This window comes from Pezoporus occidentalis, unplaced genomic scaffold (assembly GCF_034315485.1).
Source record: "Pezoporus occidentalis ecotype Australia unplaced genomic scaffold, CSIRO_AGI_Poc_V1 ctg45, whole genome shotgun sequence".
NCBI lineage: Eukaryota > Metazoa > Chordata > Aves > Psittaciformes > Psittacidae > Pezoporus > Pezoporus occidentalis.
The window spans coordinates 4,039,444-4,053,957 of NW_026915780.1; the positions used below are offsets into that span (position 1 = coordinate 4,039,444).

A 14,514-nucleotide genomic window follows, 5' to 3' on the forward strand; every position below is an offset into this window, starting at 1 on the left:
CCAGGCTCATTTCACATTGCAGTTTCACTGATGCTGACGCTGCCGTCAGATGCCACACTCTGCAACACCGACGCTGCCTGCAGTACCCAAACTACTGGAGGATGCTCTATGCAAACACTCTGCAAGACAAAGAAACCACCCTGGGGTGCCTTTTTGAGCTGCTGCTGTTTTAGGAAGCTGTAAATACCATATTTATCTCCTTATTCAGTGTTTCTGTGTGCCTTTTCTTTAAGAACACCAGCAGATAAGACCCAGACTAGCCCAGGGTTGGGTTTTTCCCGTCCCAGTAATTACAATTTGCAGATAGGAAATCCCTGCCAAGTGTCCCAGCTCTACGACATGGGCTGGCTCTGGATGTGGAGCCAGCGCTGACTTGGAAAGCAGGCACAGCAATCTCAGTGTAAAGGACACTTCTCCCACATTGTCTTCTGAAAGGAGCTTGACAACACAGCAACAGTCCCATGGCTCTCTGGAGACAGTGGAACGTCTTGTCCATAAGAGTGGCTACTCCAGAGAGTATACACCCAGCCCTGCCTCCTCCTGTGGTTTTACAGTCACATCGTGCTGTGCCTTTGGGAAGGTCCTCTTTCCTCTTGCTGTGTGAAAGATCCAGAAAATAGGCTTTGCTCCCTCCAGCGTTCCGTTGACACCTGCCACAGAGATCTGGATCCATACAAGAAATGGGATTGACGGAACTCTATCACCCCGTCAAGGATTTCCATAGACATACATCCTATACCTTTGCAATACAGAGATCTGACCAAATTCCCACAGAGTAATTACGATAGAAAACTGCTGGTGTACTGACTAGTCCATCTTCTAGGAGTTCCCTATAAAGAAGCAGCTCCTGGATTTACTGGCAGTCAGGCACTTCCCAGATGATGGCCACTTCGGATCCAGTTAGTTTGCTAGCCAGTCGACACAGCAGGCAGGTTGTGCTTTATTCAGTCTCAGCCACACACTGTACCACAGCCCTCAAATTCCATACAGGAATGCTAAGGCAAGACTAACACTGTGGCTGCTTCTTGTTTGTTGTCACCTCCTGCCAGTTGCGTGCCTGGTCCCATCGACGCCACCTCACAGGCTGCCTGGAGAAGAGGAACAGCCAGTAATGGAGTTAGGGAGCACTGGAAAGGTCAGGCAGAAATGGGAAGGATGCTGCCAATTACTCTTGTGTCTAAGTTGTTTCTTGTCTCCACTGCTTGCAGTGCCCTTGCAGAGGGATATGAGATGGGGTTTCCCTCTAGTCACTCTCACAGGACTCTGGACTTTTCCATTCAGAAAACATTCCTGGATACAAACCCATCTGGCTGTGGGTGTGCTGGGAGCATAAAGGGGCCCTGGAGCACAGGCTGGGCTGGTCCAGCTCTCCGCTTCCAGATTCCTTTCCACCTACAGAGCCCACTTATGGTTTGGGCTGCTTTTCCCCCAAACCTCTCCCTACACCCTTCCCTTAGCACAGCCTCATTCCTCAAATGAATGAGGAATTCATTGCAATGAGGCTTCCAACACAGCCTCAGTCCTCAGACAGAGTCAAGAAGGACAAAACAACCCTCACCAAGGCACTTGGGTATTACAGCATCCTGGTCAGAAGAGCGTGGCTTTTCTTCCTGGATACGGATGTCCCTACAGCATCCAAAGGGGACTGCATGGGAATGGCTGTTACCAGTAGCAAGGAGGTCCCTACCCAGTAACTTCAAGGGAAGGAGAGCAGAAGTGCATACATGGGGCATGATGCCTGTGTTAGAGAAGGGATTGGGGGAAGTTTTCCATTGCCCTGGTTTGCCCAGAGCCACCCAGAGCTGATTTGTGCCGCCCAGGACATGTCACCCTTCATGACAGCAGTGACCCACAGCCAGGCAGGGACAGACACTGGGACCTGAGCTGCAGGAACTGGGAGCTGCAAAGCTGTTTACCCATTCCCATCAGATCCAGTCGCTCCTTTTGATCCAGGAAGCATCTGTGTGGATGAAATGAAGCTCTGCATTATTATGCAGCGTGGGTAAGCCCTAAACGTTTATATGGCAAACTCCACTGCTTCCTCTTAATTGTGTTTTGCTTTTGGTAACAGGCTGTGCTTTGGCAGGGACAAAGCCCTTAAGAATGGCCACATTAGTGCACAAGGGTGTGGGAGGAGGGTGGCAGAAGAAGAATTCTGAGCTAAAGAATGCATGCTGCAGAGGGTCCAAGGCACCGATGGAAGGCAAAGAGGTTACTCCATCCCTCCTCTGTGACCATCCTATTCAACATCTCCATACTGTCCTTCCCAAAACCTTTCAAGAGCCTCACTGAGCAACTTCTGACATGAAAGTGAAGTAATAACTTCAGTTATGAGATTAAAATGGTACCAGTTAAAAGACATCATGATCCTGAGACATACTGAGTGATCTGAGTATCTCAAGGGGCCAATAGGGATGCTTGGGAGGGACTCTTCATTAGGGACTGTAGTGATAGGACAAGGGGTAACGGGTTCAAACTTAAACAGGGGAAGTTTAGATTGGATGTAATGAGGAAATTCTTTACTGTGAGGGTGGTGAGGCACTGGAATGGGTTGCCCAGGGAGGTTGTGAATGCTCCATCCCTGGCAGTGTTCAAGGTCAGGCTGGACAGAGCTTTGGGTGCCATGGTTTAGTGTGAGGTGTCCCTGCCCATGGCAGGGGGGGTGGAACTGGATGATCTTAAGGTCCTTTCCAACCCTAACTATTCTATGGTTCTATGAAAACACCCTCCCAAGGCGCAGCATGAATCACGTCACAGTGGTTTTTGTAGCTGAAAGCAATCCCAGGTCAGGAATTCCAGAAAGCCTCTGCCTCTTGTGACTGGGGTGTGCAATGGGTTAACAGTAATAGAAAATACAGGAAGAAAGCCACATGTGGGAGTTGCAAAACCTTTTTCAGCTCTTCAGAGTGATGGGAAAGCTCCCAACAGCTTCGGATGGAGAAGGACCAGACCTGCATGAGGAGGCTGCCATGGGCAGATGGCACGCTCCCCCATCCATGGCCACACCACAGCCAGAAGCCACCCCTAACCCTGCCTCCTGCTCTCAGATACCCACTTGTCTAAGTTATGCCAAGGCTGCAGCAGGACCAGTGAGATACAAAGACCTTAGGAAGGGGGTTGGAACTGGATGAGCTTTAAGGTCCCTTCCAACCCAAACCATTCCAGGATTCTGTGATTCTAATGTGCATCACCCACCGAGGTGAGGGGCAGGCAGGGATGGCAGCAATGGAGCTGGGAACACGGAACCGTACCAATACTGCTTCAGCAACCAAGGCACTGAGGCTTCCTGAAACACCCCAAAAAACACATTCAGACCCCTCTTTCCCTCCTGCCTCCTCAATTACCCAACCCATCTGGAGCTTGTGCCTTCCAAGGGAAAACGCAGAGGTACCAGTGACAACGCACCCCTCCAGCATGATCCTATAGGAAGATACAGCACGCGACAGCTGCGGTACCAGTTCAGACAGGCAGCCCTGGTGTACTGGTGCATTCTGCTTTCAACACTGGCCAGTTTCTGACAGCGGTTTAGGAAAATGCAGGAGGTTTTATATTATTAGAATCTGTGCCCTGAAGGAAAATTGCCCTTTGAATTTTATTAGTGAGAACTTGGCTTGTGTCATGAAGCACAAAGACTTTACAGTGCTCCTGAAGCCCTTGGACTCGCACCCTGACTTAGAAGGAGTCAAAGGAAATTTTCCTTCTCTCTTCTTTGGGCCATTATTTTCCTCTTTCATGGTTTGTTGTTTGGGGATTCATGTGCGCTTATAACAGCTCCAAAATCCCTCAGTGCTTTAATGCTGAATGGGAAATCAAGGCTATGCATTTCAGCTCCTGCAAGGCACGTTGGACTGGAAAAGACACCTACTTTTGTGGTAAGAAAAGAGTAAATACTCAGCCAAAAGGCAGCACAAGCTCATAAACCCACAGATGCAGACAGGCCCAGCAATTACCAACATACTGCAAAAACAGACCAGCAATGATTACTAAACCCCAGTCCAGGCATTTTCCTGTCATATTAAATGATGATCTCAAAACTGCTTCCAAGCCCATAGCTCTGCTCCACTGCTTGCCTTCATCATAGAATCCTGGAATGGTTTGGGTTGGAAGGGACCTTAAAGCTCCTCCAGTTCCAACCCCTGCCACGGGCAGGGACACCTTCCACTAGAGCAGCTTGCTCCAAGCCCCTGTGTCCAACCTGGCCTTGAACACTGCCAGGGATGGGGCAGCCACAGCTTCTCTGGGCACCCTGTGCCAGCGCCTCAGCACCCTCACAGGGAAGAGCTTCTGCCTAAGAGCTCACCTCAACCTTAATGAGTTGGTTTTCTTCTTACCAGCTCATTCATGGGACATTGCTTGGGGAAGATCACTAATGTGGAACACATTGTTTTAAGTTTAGAAATAAGGGACTGGATTCTCACCTGCTATAAAGAGTTATATTTCCAGGCACCTGCTGGTGCTGTGGCCCACTGGGTGCCTGGAAATAGCTTAGCAAGTGTAAAAGGAATAAAAATGGTTTCTCCATCCATCCGGAACACACTGAATCTATCAGGAGAAGGAGAGGCATTTGTGAGAGGGAACTCTTCATTTATCAGTGTACGAGCTATTGAAAAGACGTGGATGGAGCTGGGATCATTATAACCAAGATCAGTCTTCTTGGAATGGGAAAGTAACGACAATCCTAATTTTACCAAAGGCTCTGAAATTTACTGTCTATTTATTTAACACCCCAGACCCTTTCCTGCGGCAGAGCATCAGCCAGATTTATGGAGGTGCAGCTGAGAAACCTAAATACTTGGGAGTTCATCTTGGCTGCTCTGGTTATTTTCACTGTCACCGCTCGGAGGCCGTGGGAACCAGGAATGCAGATGGGAACGCAGGGAAGCTCAGGCCAAAACTCAGTCAGAGTCACTCGGAACACTCCTCTTCCACTTGCTTTGCAGGCAAGATGTACACAGCCCTGTAGGCAGCTTTAGCTGTTAGTGCTGTTGGGACTGGACACATTCTCCCTTGGCTCAGCCAAGCTGTTCCATCATAATTCCCATGTATTTCTTAGGCAATGTGGTTTTCCAAGCATCTGCATGGGACCAGCTAGGAGTCCATTTGCAGCAGAGCTGAGCACACACAGATGTCCCCACCATGGCCATGAGTGGCATTTCCAACACGTTTACATGGAATGTTCATTTACTTTCAAACCGTGTGAGCAATTGACCCTGTGGCCAGTGCTAGTTTTAACCTCTGCCAGTATATTTAAGGCAGGACCCCAAAGCCCTGCTCCATAAATAAATCAATGTCTGATTTTAACTGCTGGAAAGACATGGTAGAAAAACCCACATGGAAATCAGTGACTGCCAAGGGGAAAAGAGTTGCTCTGTGGGTCCCCCACGTATGAGGCTGTGTATGCTCTGAGTGATGGAGAGATGAGGATTTGGTGTGGGGAAGGAGACGTGAGAGTTTCATTAAGGACATTCATTCATTAAGGAGTGCACAGTATGGTTGAGTTCATGCTGTAACAGTCTTTTATCATGTATTGTTTTATCTGAAAGTTACCTGACAACCTGTGCTATGTTCAGCAGCGCTGGTCATCACTGTGTGTCTGCCAGCACCTCTGACCACCATCTCACAGCCCCTGAGCCCTCTTCCCAAGCCCTCTGCACCCATCTCCATGTGAAGCTACAGGAATGCTATCCGGGGATGTGTTTTTAAAGACACAACTTTAAAAGCTTATATGTGCATAGAAATAGAGCTTTGTGCAAAAACGAAGCTCAGGGAGTGCCGAGAGCACAGTGCTAGTCATGCAAAAACTGCAGGAAGGGACTTTTCAAAGCACAAGTCCATTTGTTCTGGTAAAAGCCCACTCCCCACCTCTCCACATAGTTTAAAGATGACAAGGAAGGGAGTGTTTGCTAGAACATCTCAAGCAGCAAAGCAAAATAAAGAGCTCTGTCTGCAAGAATAAAAGCCAGCTCTTCAAGTGCGTGCTTCATTTCATTTCTGTCAGCAACATTAACACCCCGTGAAACAACGGGTCTGTAATGGAGCAGCTGATGTACAGCAGGACTGGCATTCCCTGCTGGCATACATGGGATTTATTCCAGCTGCTTAGGTTTAGGTCCCTGCCTTTCACATGGTTACTTCATAGAATTGACTAGGTTGGAAAAGACCTCTAATAGGTTGTACTTAATAAGAAGTATCAGGGATCAAAAGCTAAGGATTTTCACAGTATAGCTGCAAACAGAGATCCATCTCAGTCAGAAGGGCTGCAAGATTGAACATTAAAATGGCTATAACATGGAAAAGCTGTCCAAGCCCCTCTCTGGGCCATACACTTAACCCTGGTATGGGAAATCAATCCCCAACCTGCCTGGGCTATCGCCTGCCTTCCACGGGCACAGTTGATGCCAATGGAACACTTCTGCAGCCACAGCCTCGTCATTTCCCAGCAGACAACCAGACAGATCCTCATGCTTAGTCTGGCAAAGCCTCCCCAAAGGCTGAGGAAGTGGCAAGCAGCTCGTCTGTGCCTGTGCCGTGGCAGATGTCTACAAACCGGGCTGTCTGCAGGAAGAGTTTCAGTGCTGTGATGAAAACCCAAGAAGGGCTGGGATGCCTCAACACTTCCGTCAGTCTCTAACCAAATCAATTGGTTCCATATCAGATTGGGCATTGATATGGTAAAACTTTCCCCCTCTTCTCATCAGTATTGTTCAAAAAGGCCCAGCAGGATGCATGAAATCAGCTCTTGCCATGGTGTTTACACAGCAACAGCAGCTTCCTCAGCTTCAGTTGGGACTCAGAAACCAAACACTGCCCACGGCTGTGCTTTAGGCATCTTTGCTGTTATAAATATGTAATGAGAATTTAAAAGGCAGAAGGGTAACAGGCAACAGAGACACCCCATGTAAAAACCACACTGAGCTCTCGCCATCTGAAGGGAGCTTCAGATTCCAGTGTGCACTCACCAGCACACCAAGGTAAAGGTGTCCTCATTAGAGGATGAGCATAGGAGTTGCCTGGCAGCATCCAGAGCGGAAAAGACATCAAGTTTCAGAGGAAAAATGCCTACTGCATTTTTTAGACCATCCCTTTTAAAGAACAAGAAGCTCAGCACAGAAGCATGAGGATCGGGTTTGAAGCAGCTTGGATTTAGAACAGCAGCAGTAAGGTCATCCATGCTACCTGAGCACAGATCTGGATCAAATCCCTGAAGGTTAGTCGGAGCAAAGTCGCTTTCTAGTATCAGAGAGCTGAAACCAAGGGAGGTCACTCAATACCTGGCACGTCGGATGCTTCCATGGCCACTGTGAGCAGCATCCATGCACTTGCAAGTCTAAATCACTTAGACTCAAACCACAACCATCATTAATATCACCAGCCATCACTGGGCTGATGAGTAAGAAACATGGAGAGGGGCTTGGGACAAGGGCCTGTAGGGACAGGACAAGGGGAATGGCTTTAACCTGCCAGAGGGGAGACTGAGATGAGCTCTTAGGCAGAAGCTCTTCCCTGTGAGGGTGCTGAGGCGCTGGCACAGGGTGCCCAGAGAAGCTGTGGCTGCCCCATCCCTGGCAGTGTTCAAGGCCAGGTTGGACACAGGGGCTTGGAGCAAGCTGCTCTAGTGGAAGGTGTCCCTGCCTGTGGCAGGGGTTGGAGCTGGATGAGCTTTAAGGTCCCTTCCAACTCAAACCAGCCTGGGATTCTCTGATTCTCTGATTCTTCCCCATCCCTCCTTCCCCCGGCTCACATCCACAGCAAGTGAGCCTCCTGCTTACCCACTGACACACACATTTAGCACTCCGCACTGAAAGCAACAAATCTGGAAGCTTTTCCGACTTCCTCTCCAGATGATGTCACCTGGGCGGGCGCCAGGCTGGCTTACGAGTGAAAATCCTTCACTTCAGGGTCAGACATGGCTCTATTTTTAGGCCTGATTTCAGTGTCATGCAGTCAAGGACTGAGCTGAACGTTTCGTGTTATCCCACTGCAAACGCCTGCTGGGGTCTGTAACGGAGCTTGGCTGTGGCAAGTGGAGGGGCTCTGCAGCACAGGAGCCCCTTAGGAAGGCAGGAAGGTGGCTGCTCTGCTCAGCACACCAAGATGAAAACCACGTCAGGCTCCCACCCTCCACAAAGTGCAACTGGAAAGCCAGAGCCAGGGGCTGCATGGGATCGGGCCCCGCGGAGCACGGCTGCCTGCATCCCGCGCTCTGGAATTCCACACGGTGAGGAACACATCCCCTCCAGTACAAACCGGGAACCGGCAGCAGCCCAGGGGATGGAGAATAAGGGCCCTGTGGCTGCAGTGTGCAAAGTGCAGAAGCTTGTGCAGCTCACAGGCTCCCCATCTCCAGTACTAAAGCCTGAATACTCATAGAATCATAGAATGGTTTGGGTTCGAAGGGACCTTAAAGCTCATCCAGCTCCAACCCCTGCCACGGGCAGGGACACCTTCCACTAGAGCAGCTTGCTCCAAGCCCCTGTGTCCAACCTGCCCTTGAACACTGCCAGGGATGGGGCAGCCACAGCTTCTCTGGGCACCCTGTGCCAGCGCCTCAGCACCCTCACAAGGAAGAGCGTCTGCCTTATCTCCAACCTGAACTTCCCCTGTTTCAGCTTGAACCCATCACCCCTTGTCCTATCGCTACAGTCCCTAATGAAGAGTCCCTCTCCAGCATCCTTGTAGCCCCCTTCAGACACTGGAGGCTGTTCTGAGGTCTCCACGCAGCCTTCTCTTCTCCAGGCTGAACAGCCCCAATGTTCTCAGCTGTCTCCACATGGGAGGTGCTCTCAGTTGTTTTGTGCACGCAGGGTGCCAGCACACGGTACTGCTCCAGCACTGTGGCTCCTGAGCTTGTTTACAGTGTGAGCAGGAGCCCAAGCCAGGAGATTAAATTCCAGATACTGAACCATTTGCTCCAAGGGAGTTACATCAGCAGCTCTCTTGGCTGGCCTCCCTCTTGTTTGTGTCCCTCTGCCTTTGAGAACAACTCTCTGTTTTGCTTTTATCAACCACAGCGGTCACCCCTTTGCCACGCTCCTCGTGATGTTCAGTGAGGGGACTCCATGAACCACAGGAGCTGGGATGACATTTCACTACAGGAAGAAACCGTGCAGAGAAGAGGAACCTGCCTTGTAAAAAGAAGGAAATCTCTACTGAAGCCACGATTGAGCAGCTGTCCCAGCTGTGCCACTGCTGCAGCACATTTCAACATGCTCATGAGCAGTTCTAGGGAAATAAAGCAGCTAGTGATGGGGATGGTATGCATCAGGGCTGTCAAATGTTGAACAAGCTCGTACAGCTCAGCCTTCTGCAAGCGACAAGTGTTGAGAAACACTGCTGCACATCCAGGCCGCCTCCCAGGCTTCTTCCCTGTGGAACCTTCCTATTGCAGCCTTATGCTGGTGCTGTGAAAAGGCACCTACATCTCCCCTTCCACTCCACTCTTCTCCCCCTCTGCTGCGCTCTGGGGATCCCCCCTGCATCCAGCTCTGGGGCAACAACACAAGAGGGATGTGGAGCACCTCCATGGCCTCCTCTGGACTTCCTCCGACGTCTCCACATCCCACCTCAGCTCATGAATTACCTGTCTGCAGAGAGGAGAGAAACACAAATGCCACTGCCAAGGGCTCCGGTGTTACTCGTGTAGATGTGTGAGCTGGGTGGAGGATGGCTGCCAACCCAGGCTGAAAGAGCAAAAGCATGTACTGCCAAGACGTGGAGACACCAGGGCAAAGAAGCGTGAAAGCAAAATGGCCATTACCTTTGGATGCTTTCCAGAGAGGGTCTGGAAGCGGTTTAGTCCCATACACCAAGCCCACCTGAGCCATGTGCCCTCTCGGGCCCTCTTGCTTCTAGTAGCAGATCCTGGTATCACCTCCTCCTCTTTCAGCGCTTTACTGATCAACTTCAGAAGAGGAGAAATGGAAACGTTTTGGACTCTGCTACTGCATGAGTGTCCCGGGTTCAGCTCAGTGTGTTGTGTGGATGTGAAGCAAGAGGCGAAGCAAAACTGCAGCACAGGCTGATGTGGTCACTACCATCTTGATCTGCAAGATGCAAACTGCTTCCTTGTGTACGGGTTTGAGATGTGACAAATGATTAGAGCAGGTCTGCTAAGGAAAAGTCAAGTGTTAGGTAGAGAGCAGCACTGTTGAGACTGCTGAGTAATATTGCTTTTCCTTACTGACCTGATCCATTCCTCCCTTATTTATCCTTGTCCCTACTCTCATCACAGACAGATCCCTCTTCTCATATTCAGACTAATTTGTTCAGAACAGCACATGAGCACACACACAGCACTGAGCATGACTATGCCCTGGGCTCACTCTGCCTCCTCGAGGTGTTTTACGGTACCAATAAATGCCAACAAAAAATACCAAATGCTAACAAAAACCCCACAACCAAAACTCCCTTTCTCTTTTAGACTGCAGAGAACCAAATTTACACATTAGCTACAACACAGCAGAACTCTCTATTCCCCCAAACACTCCTTTCAGGTGTGTTTTAGCTCAGGTATAACCTGAATTTAAGAGCAGAGCAGAATAGGCTGGAACAGAGTAGAGTAGAATAGAATATACCAGAATAGAATAGAACCAAATAGAATAGAACAGAACCGAACAGAATAATTCAGCTGAAAAGAACCTACATTAGTCATTTAGTCCAACAATAGTTGGAGCTCAACAATAACACATTGCAACTGGTTATTCTGCATTTCAATTGGCTATACCCTATGCTGAAAAGTGGGTGGTGGGACCGTAACACCATACGTACAGCATCAAGAACTCATACCTTACTTACACCTTCTCATAGGCTGCTCATTGCTAAAGTACCAGATACCAGAAGTGTAATTTCTGTGTCTGGATGCTTGAATGCACTGGGAAAAGTTAAGGCTGTCACCAGATGAGGGTGTGTGCTGAGGGACTGCAGCATTTACTCTCAACTTCCTCTTCAGAGCTGACTCAGAGATTATGGCAACCAAACCATGGTCCAGAAACTGATAAACACATGTGAAGATCCTCATGTGGACAGAGCAAACTGTGATGTGAATGTGCAATAAATGGTGGTTAAGACTACGCCTCAGGATTGACTGCAATCAGCTAGCATGCTAAGATGAAAACCAACCCGCTGGCACTAGGCTTGAATAAACATTTCTTAAGAGGTTAACAGGAATTACAATGCAACTTTTTATGGTGCAAATACAGGTTGGAAGCCTTTCCATTTCATACCTGAAACAGGCGTAATTACCAGGACTGTGAGGCCATCGGAATGCCCCTGGTTCTCTTTCAGCACACAGGGAGCGCCTCCGCCTGTTCATTCCCATTACACACAGCTTGTAGGCTCCATCAGGCAGATGTGAACAAACCAGCAAACTGGTTGGCAATGCAGCGAGCAAGAACAGCAGGGTGGAGGGATGCTCCTTCTCGGCAGAGCACTAAGCTGTGACTATTTCTTTGCAGGAGGTATCATGAGCTTCCATTGACTAACACAGGGACAGCTGTGAACTTATCTATGAGTGGAAAGACTTGGAGGATAACTTTATAACTTCATTTAGGAGGTTACTACCACAACCCACCCTGGTTGTCTCACACTTTATCAGTCGGTGATGGCAGCCTAAAGGATTTTTTCCTCTGTCACAACTCGACTGTGTCTGGATTTTTATTTCTGGCAAGACAACTACCCATAAATCTGTGCAAATTCTGTTATGTTTTCTTCCATCAGATAAGAGGAGCAGATCAGAAGCCACTTTAGTAAGAAAGCCAGGATAATTATTCTCCGAGAATAATTATGAAGTGGGGAAACTGAAGAACAGCAACATGAAGGAACTTGACCCAGTTCCCTCAAAGAACAGTGGCAGAGCAGGAGAGAGATGACAGCTCTCATGCACCTTGATCCTTTTATCCTCCATCCCTGGCGCATCCTTTACGTCCTTAGCGAGGCTGCACAGGGATGCGGCAACATCAGCCACGGCCATGAGATAAATCTCCAGTCAAACAACGAAAACCTCATGTGGGCACAGAGGGGGGATGAACCCCTATTGCCAGACTCTGGAACCATTTCAGAACCCACAGGAGAGCAGGGGCAGTGAGTACCACTGCCGTGAGCATTCCTGACTCCTGCCACACACCAGAGATGGAAAGGTCTTTACTTACATCAAGACCTGTAAGTGACAACAAGGAGAAGGGTAAGTAACTCCTTCACCCTGCCAAGAACCACCTGCAACAGGAAGCACTGATGCACCTAAAACTGTTTCCAGTGTTGCAGGGAGACAGTTGGAAGAGCCTCAAAGTCATTTTTCTCTGCTCTAACTTGCACGCTACAAAGAGGAACGAGGATATTCCGCAGCACTGCAGAATCAATAGTTAGGGTGGAAATGTTTGGTCTGATGTCAAGGCCAATTAGCTGCAAGCGGAATTAGCACATACCCTGCACATGTTCTTCCCTAGATGGGAAAGATGTTGCTGTGAAGGGCCTCCATGCAGGTGTGCACAGAAGCTCTGGAATTAGCATCAGATTTCCCAACGCTGAACAACCCAACACCAGCTTCTTCTCTTGGCACACAAGAGTCTGCAGCAAGGACCTGGTCTGCAGATGGGACAAGCTGAGGGTGGACAAACCTGCAGACCCTCTGACTGACCGTCTGCATTTGGATTTTATACCTCAGAAAGGTCAACCTGCTCTAGTGGAAGGTGTCCCTGCCCATGGCAGGGGGTGGAACTAGGTGAGCTTTAAGGTCCCTTCCAGCCCAAACCAGTGTGGGATTCTGTATCTTCATGGACTAATCTGTGCTATGTCTGGTTTGGCTACAGAGAAAGAGCTCAACTCTTAAGTCCTGCTGGAAGATTAAGTGCATTCGAGGAGAAGATAAGTATGGATGCAGGAGTGAAGTCTGTCACACTAAAAGAAACCATCTCCACACATTTCGTTAAAGATCAAAAGAATCAGGACAAAGGAACTGATTTTCAGGACCTCCATGCAAGGTGATGTAAACCCAAATGTTTCTGCAGCAGCTTAATCCTCACTTTGCATCTCACCCTTGGAGCAGCCAACACAGAAAGTGACCCTGCAGAGGCCAGGAGGGGAGAGCCCATGGAGGGAGGCAGCACGGGGCTATGCCAGCTCTCCATGCGCCCCTTCTGCTTCTCCTCTGGACCTCGACCCACCTGCAAAGCCAACATCCTCCACCCTGCACTGACAAACCCAGACCTCACAGATGTCGATGTGAACTGCACCAATGCCTAAAATAAGGAGAGCTGCCCCAATGCACATGTGTGCACCAGAGGTGACAGCATTGGCCAGTCAGGGACAGCGTCTGGGTGAGGCTGGAGGGGTACAACGGGATCCCTTGTACCTACAGAACGACATCCAAAATGCCTTCACTGGGATAACTTGGTCAGATGATGTCATTTTCACATACCCAGTGGTAAATGCACCTGCAGCAATGCCTTGGGATGGTTCCTCTGTTATCTTTTACTTTATTCTCGGACCAGCTCTGCATCTGTTTGCTGAAGTGAGGCACCACCACTGCGGTGGGATTGGGAACAAAGCAGAAACACAGAGAGAGCTCAACCGGGGTGATCACCCCTGTCCATAGCCACAAGACTCTCACAACTGAAATCCCACCCCACCAGCACTCAGCAGATACAAATCCCAAGGTCTTTGTGCTTTACATCTATGCAAAGCCAGCTTCACACACTGAGGAGGTCCCGAAGCTGTCGCTAATACCGTACTAATGGTGCCATCCAGAGGCACTTGGATGTAGCACACAGCTCTCTGACAGGATTACCACACAAGCAAGAGACGACCTGTGCATGATGTTACATAGCAGAATTTAAACTAAACCAGCCATAAAATAACAACATTTTCTGTTATTTTTAATGTAAGATGCCCATCAGCTTTCATTCTTTTGTTTTTCTCCCCCCTTTTTCAATATGCACTGTGTATTTTGATTTTCCATGCGTGCTAAATCAGTCATTCCGATAAATACACACATCCCTGACCTCTCTTCGCAAACAAGAGCTATTTCATTTTACTCCCAGTTGCTAACAACAGGTCTGGCACCACGTTTTAGAGAGACACTCCTCTGTATACAACAGAACACTATTTCAGGTGACAGCAACCACACATTAAGACAGGAAACACAGCAGCACAAAACAATCTCTTTTCCCCATCTAGAACAGCTGATGATTCCTTTTCAGCTGTGAAACCATGACTCAAGCTTGATACAAGATATGTTTTTCCAGCAGATGATGATACATATTTATGTGTATGTGTGTGTATATACAGTTTGTGTCAGTTGCCTGAACAGTTTGGATGCAGAATCACCTGTGGCATATTGTGGTGGGCAAAATACATCACAGGAGATATTTGTTTAGCACAAAGGTCTAATTTACCTCTATGTGCAGAGATACCTCCTTCACTGACAACACCTGTATCTGAGTGACATCAAGATGTAGATTCATTGAGTGATCCCCTTAATACCAGAATAGAATCAACTGTTGAATCCTTCTTTTCTCCTTT

The 14,514-nt window shown here is 48.8% G+C and overlaps 1 protein-coding gene across 3 annotated transcripts in view; it reads right to left on the reverse strand.

Moving 5' to 3' along the window:
* The window catches only part of LHPP (phospholysine phosphohistidine inorganic pyrophosphate phosphatase), a 74,067-nt gene that overhangs the window by 32,823 nt on the left and 26,730 nt on the right, over nt 1–14,514 (reverse strand). The window lies entirely within an intron of this gene.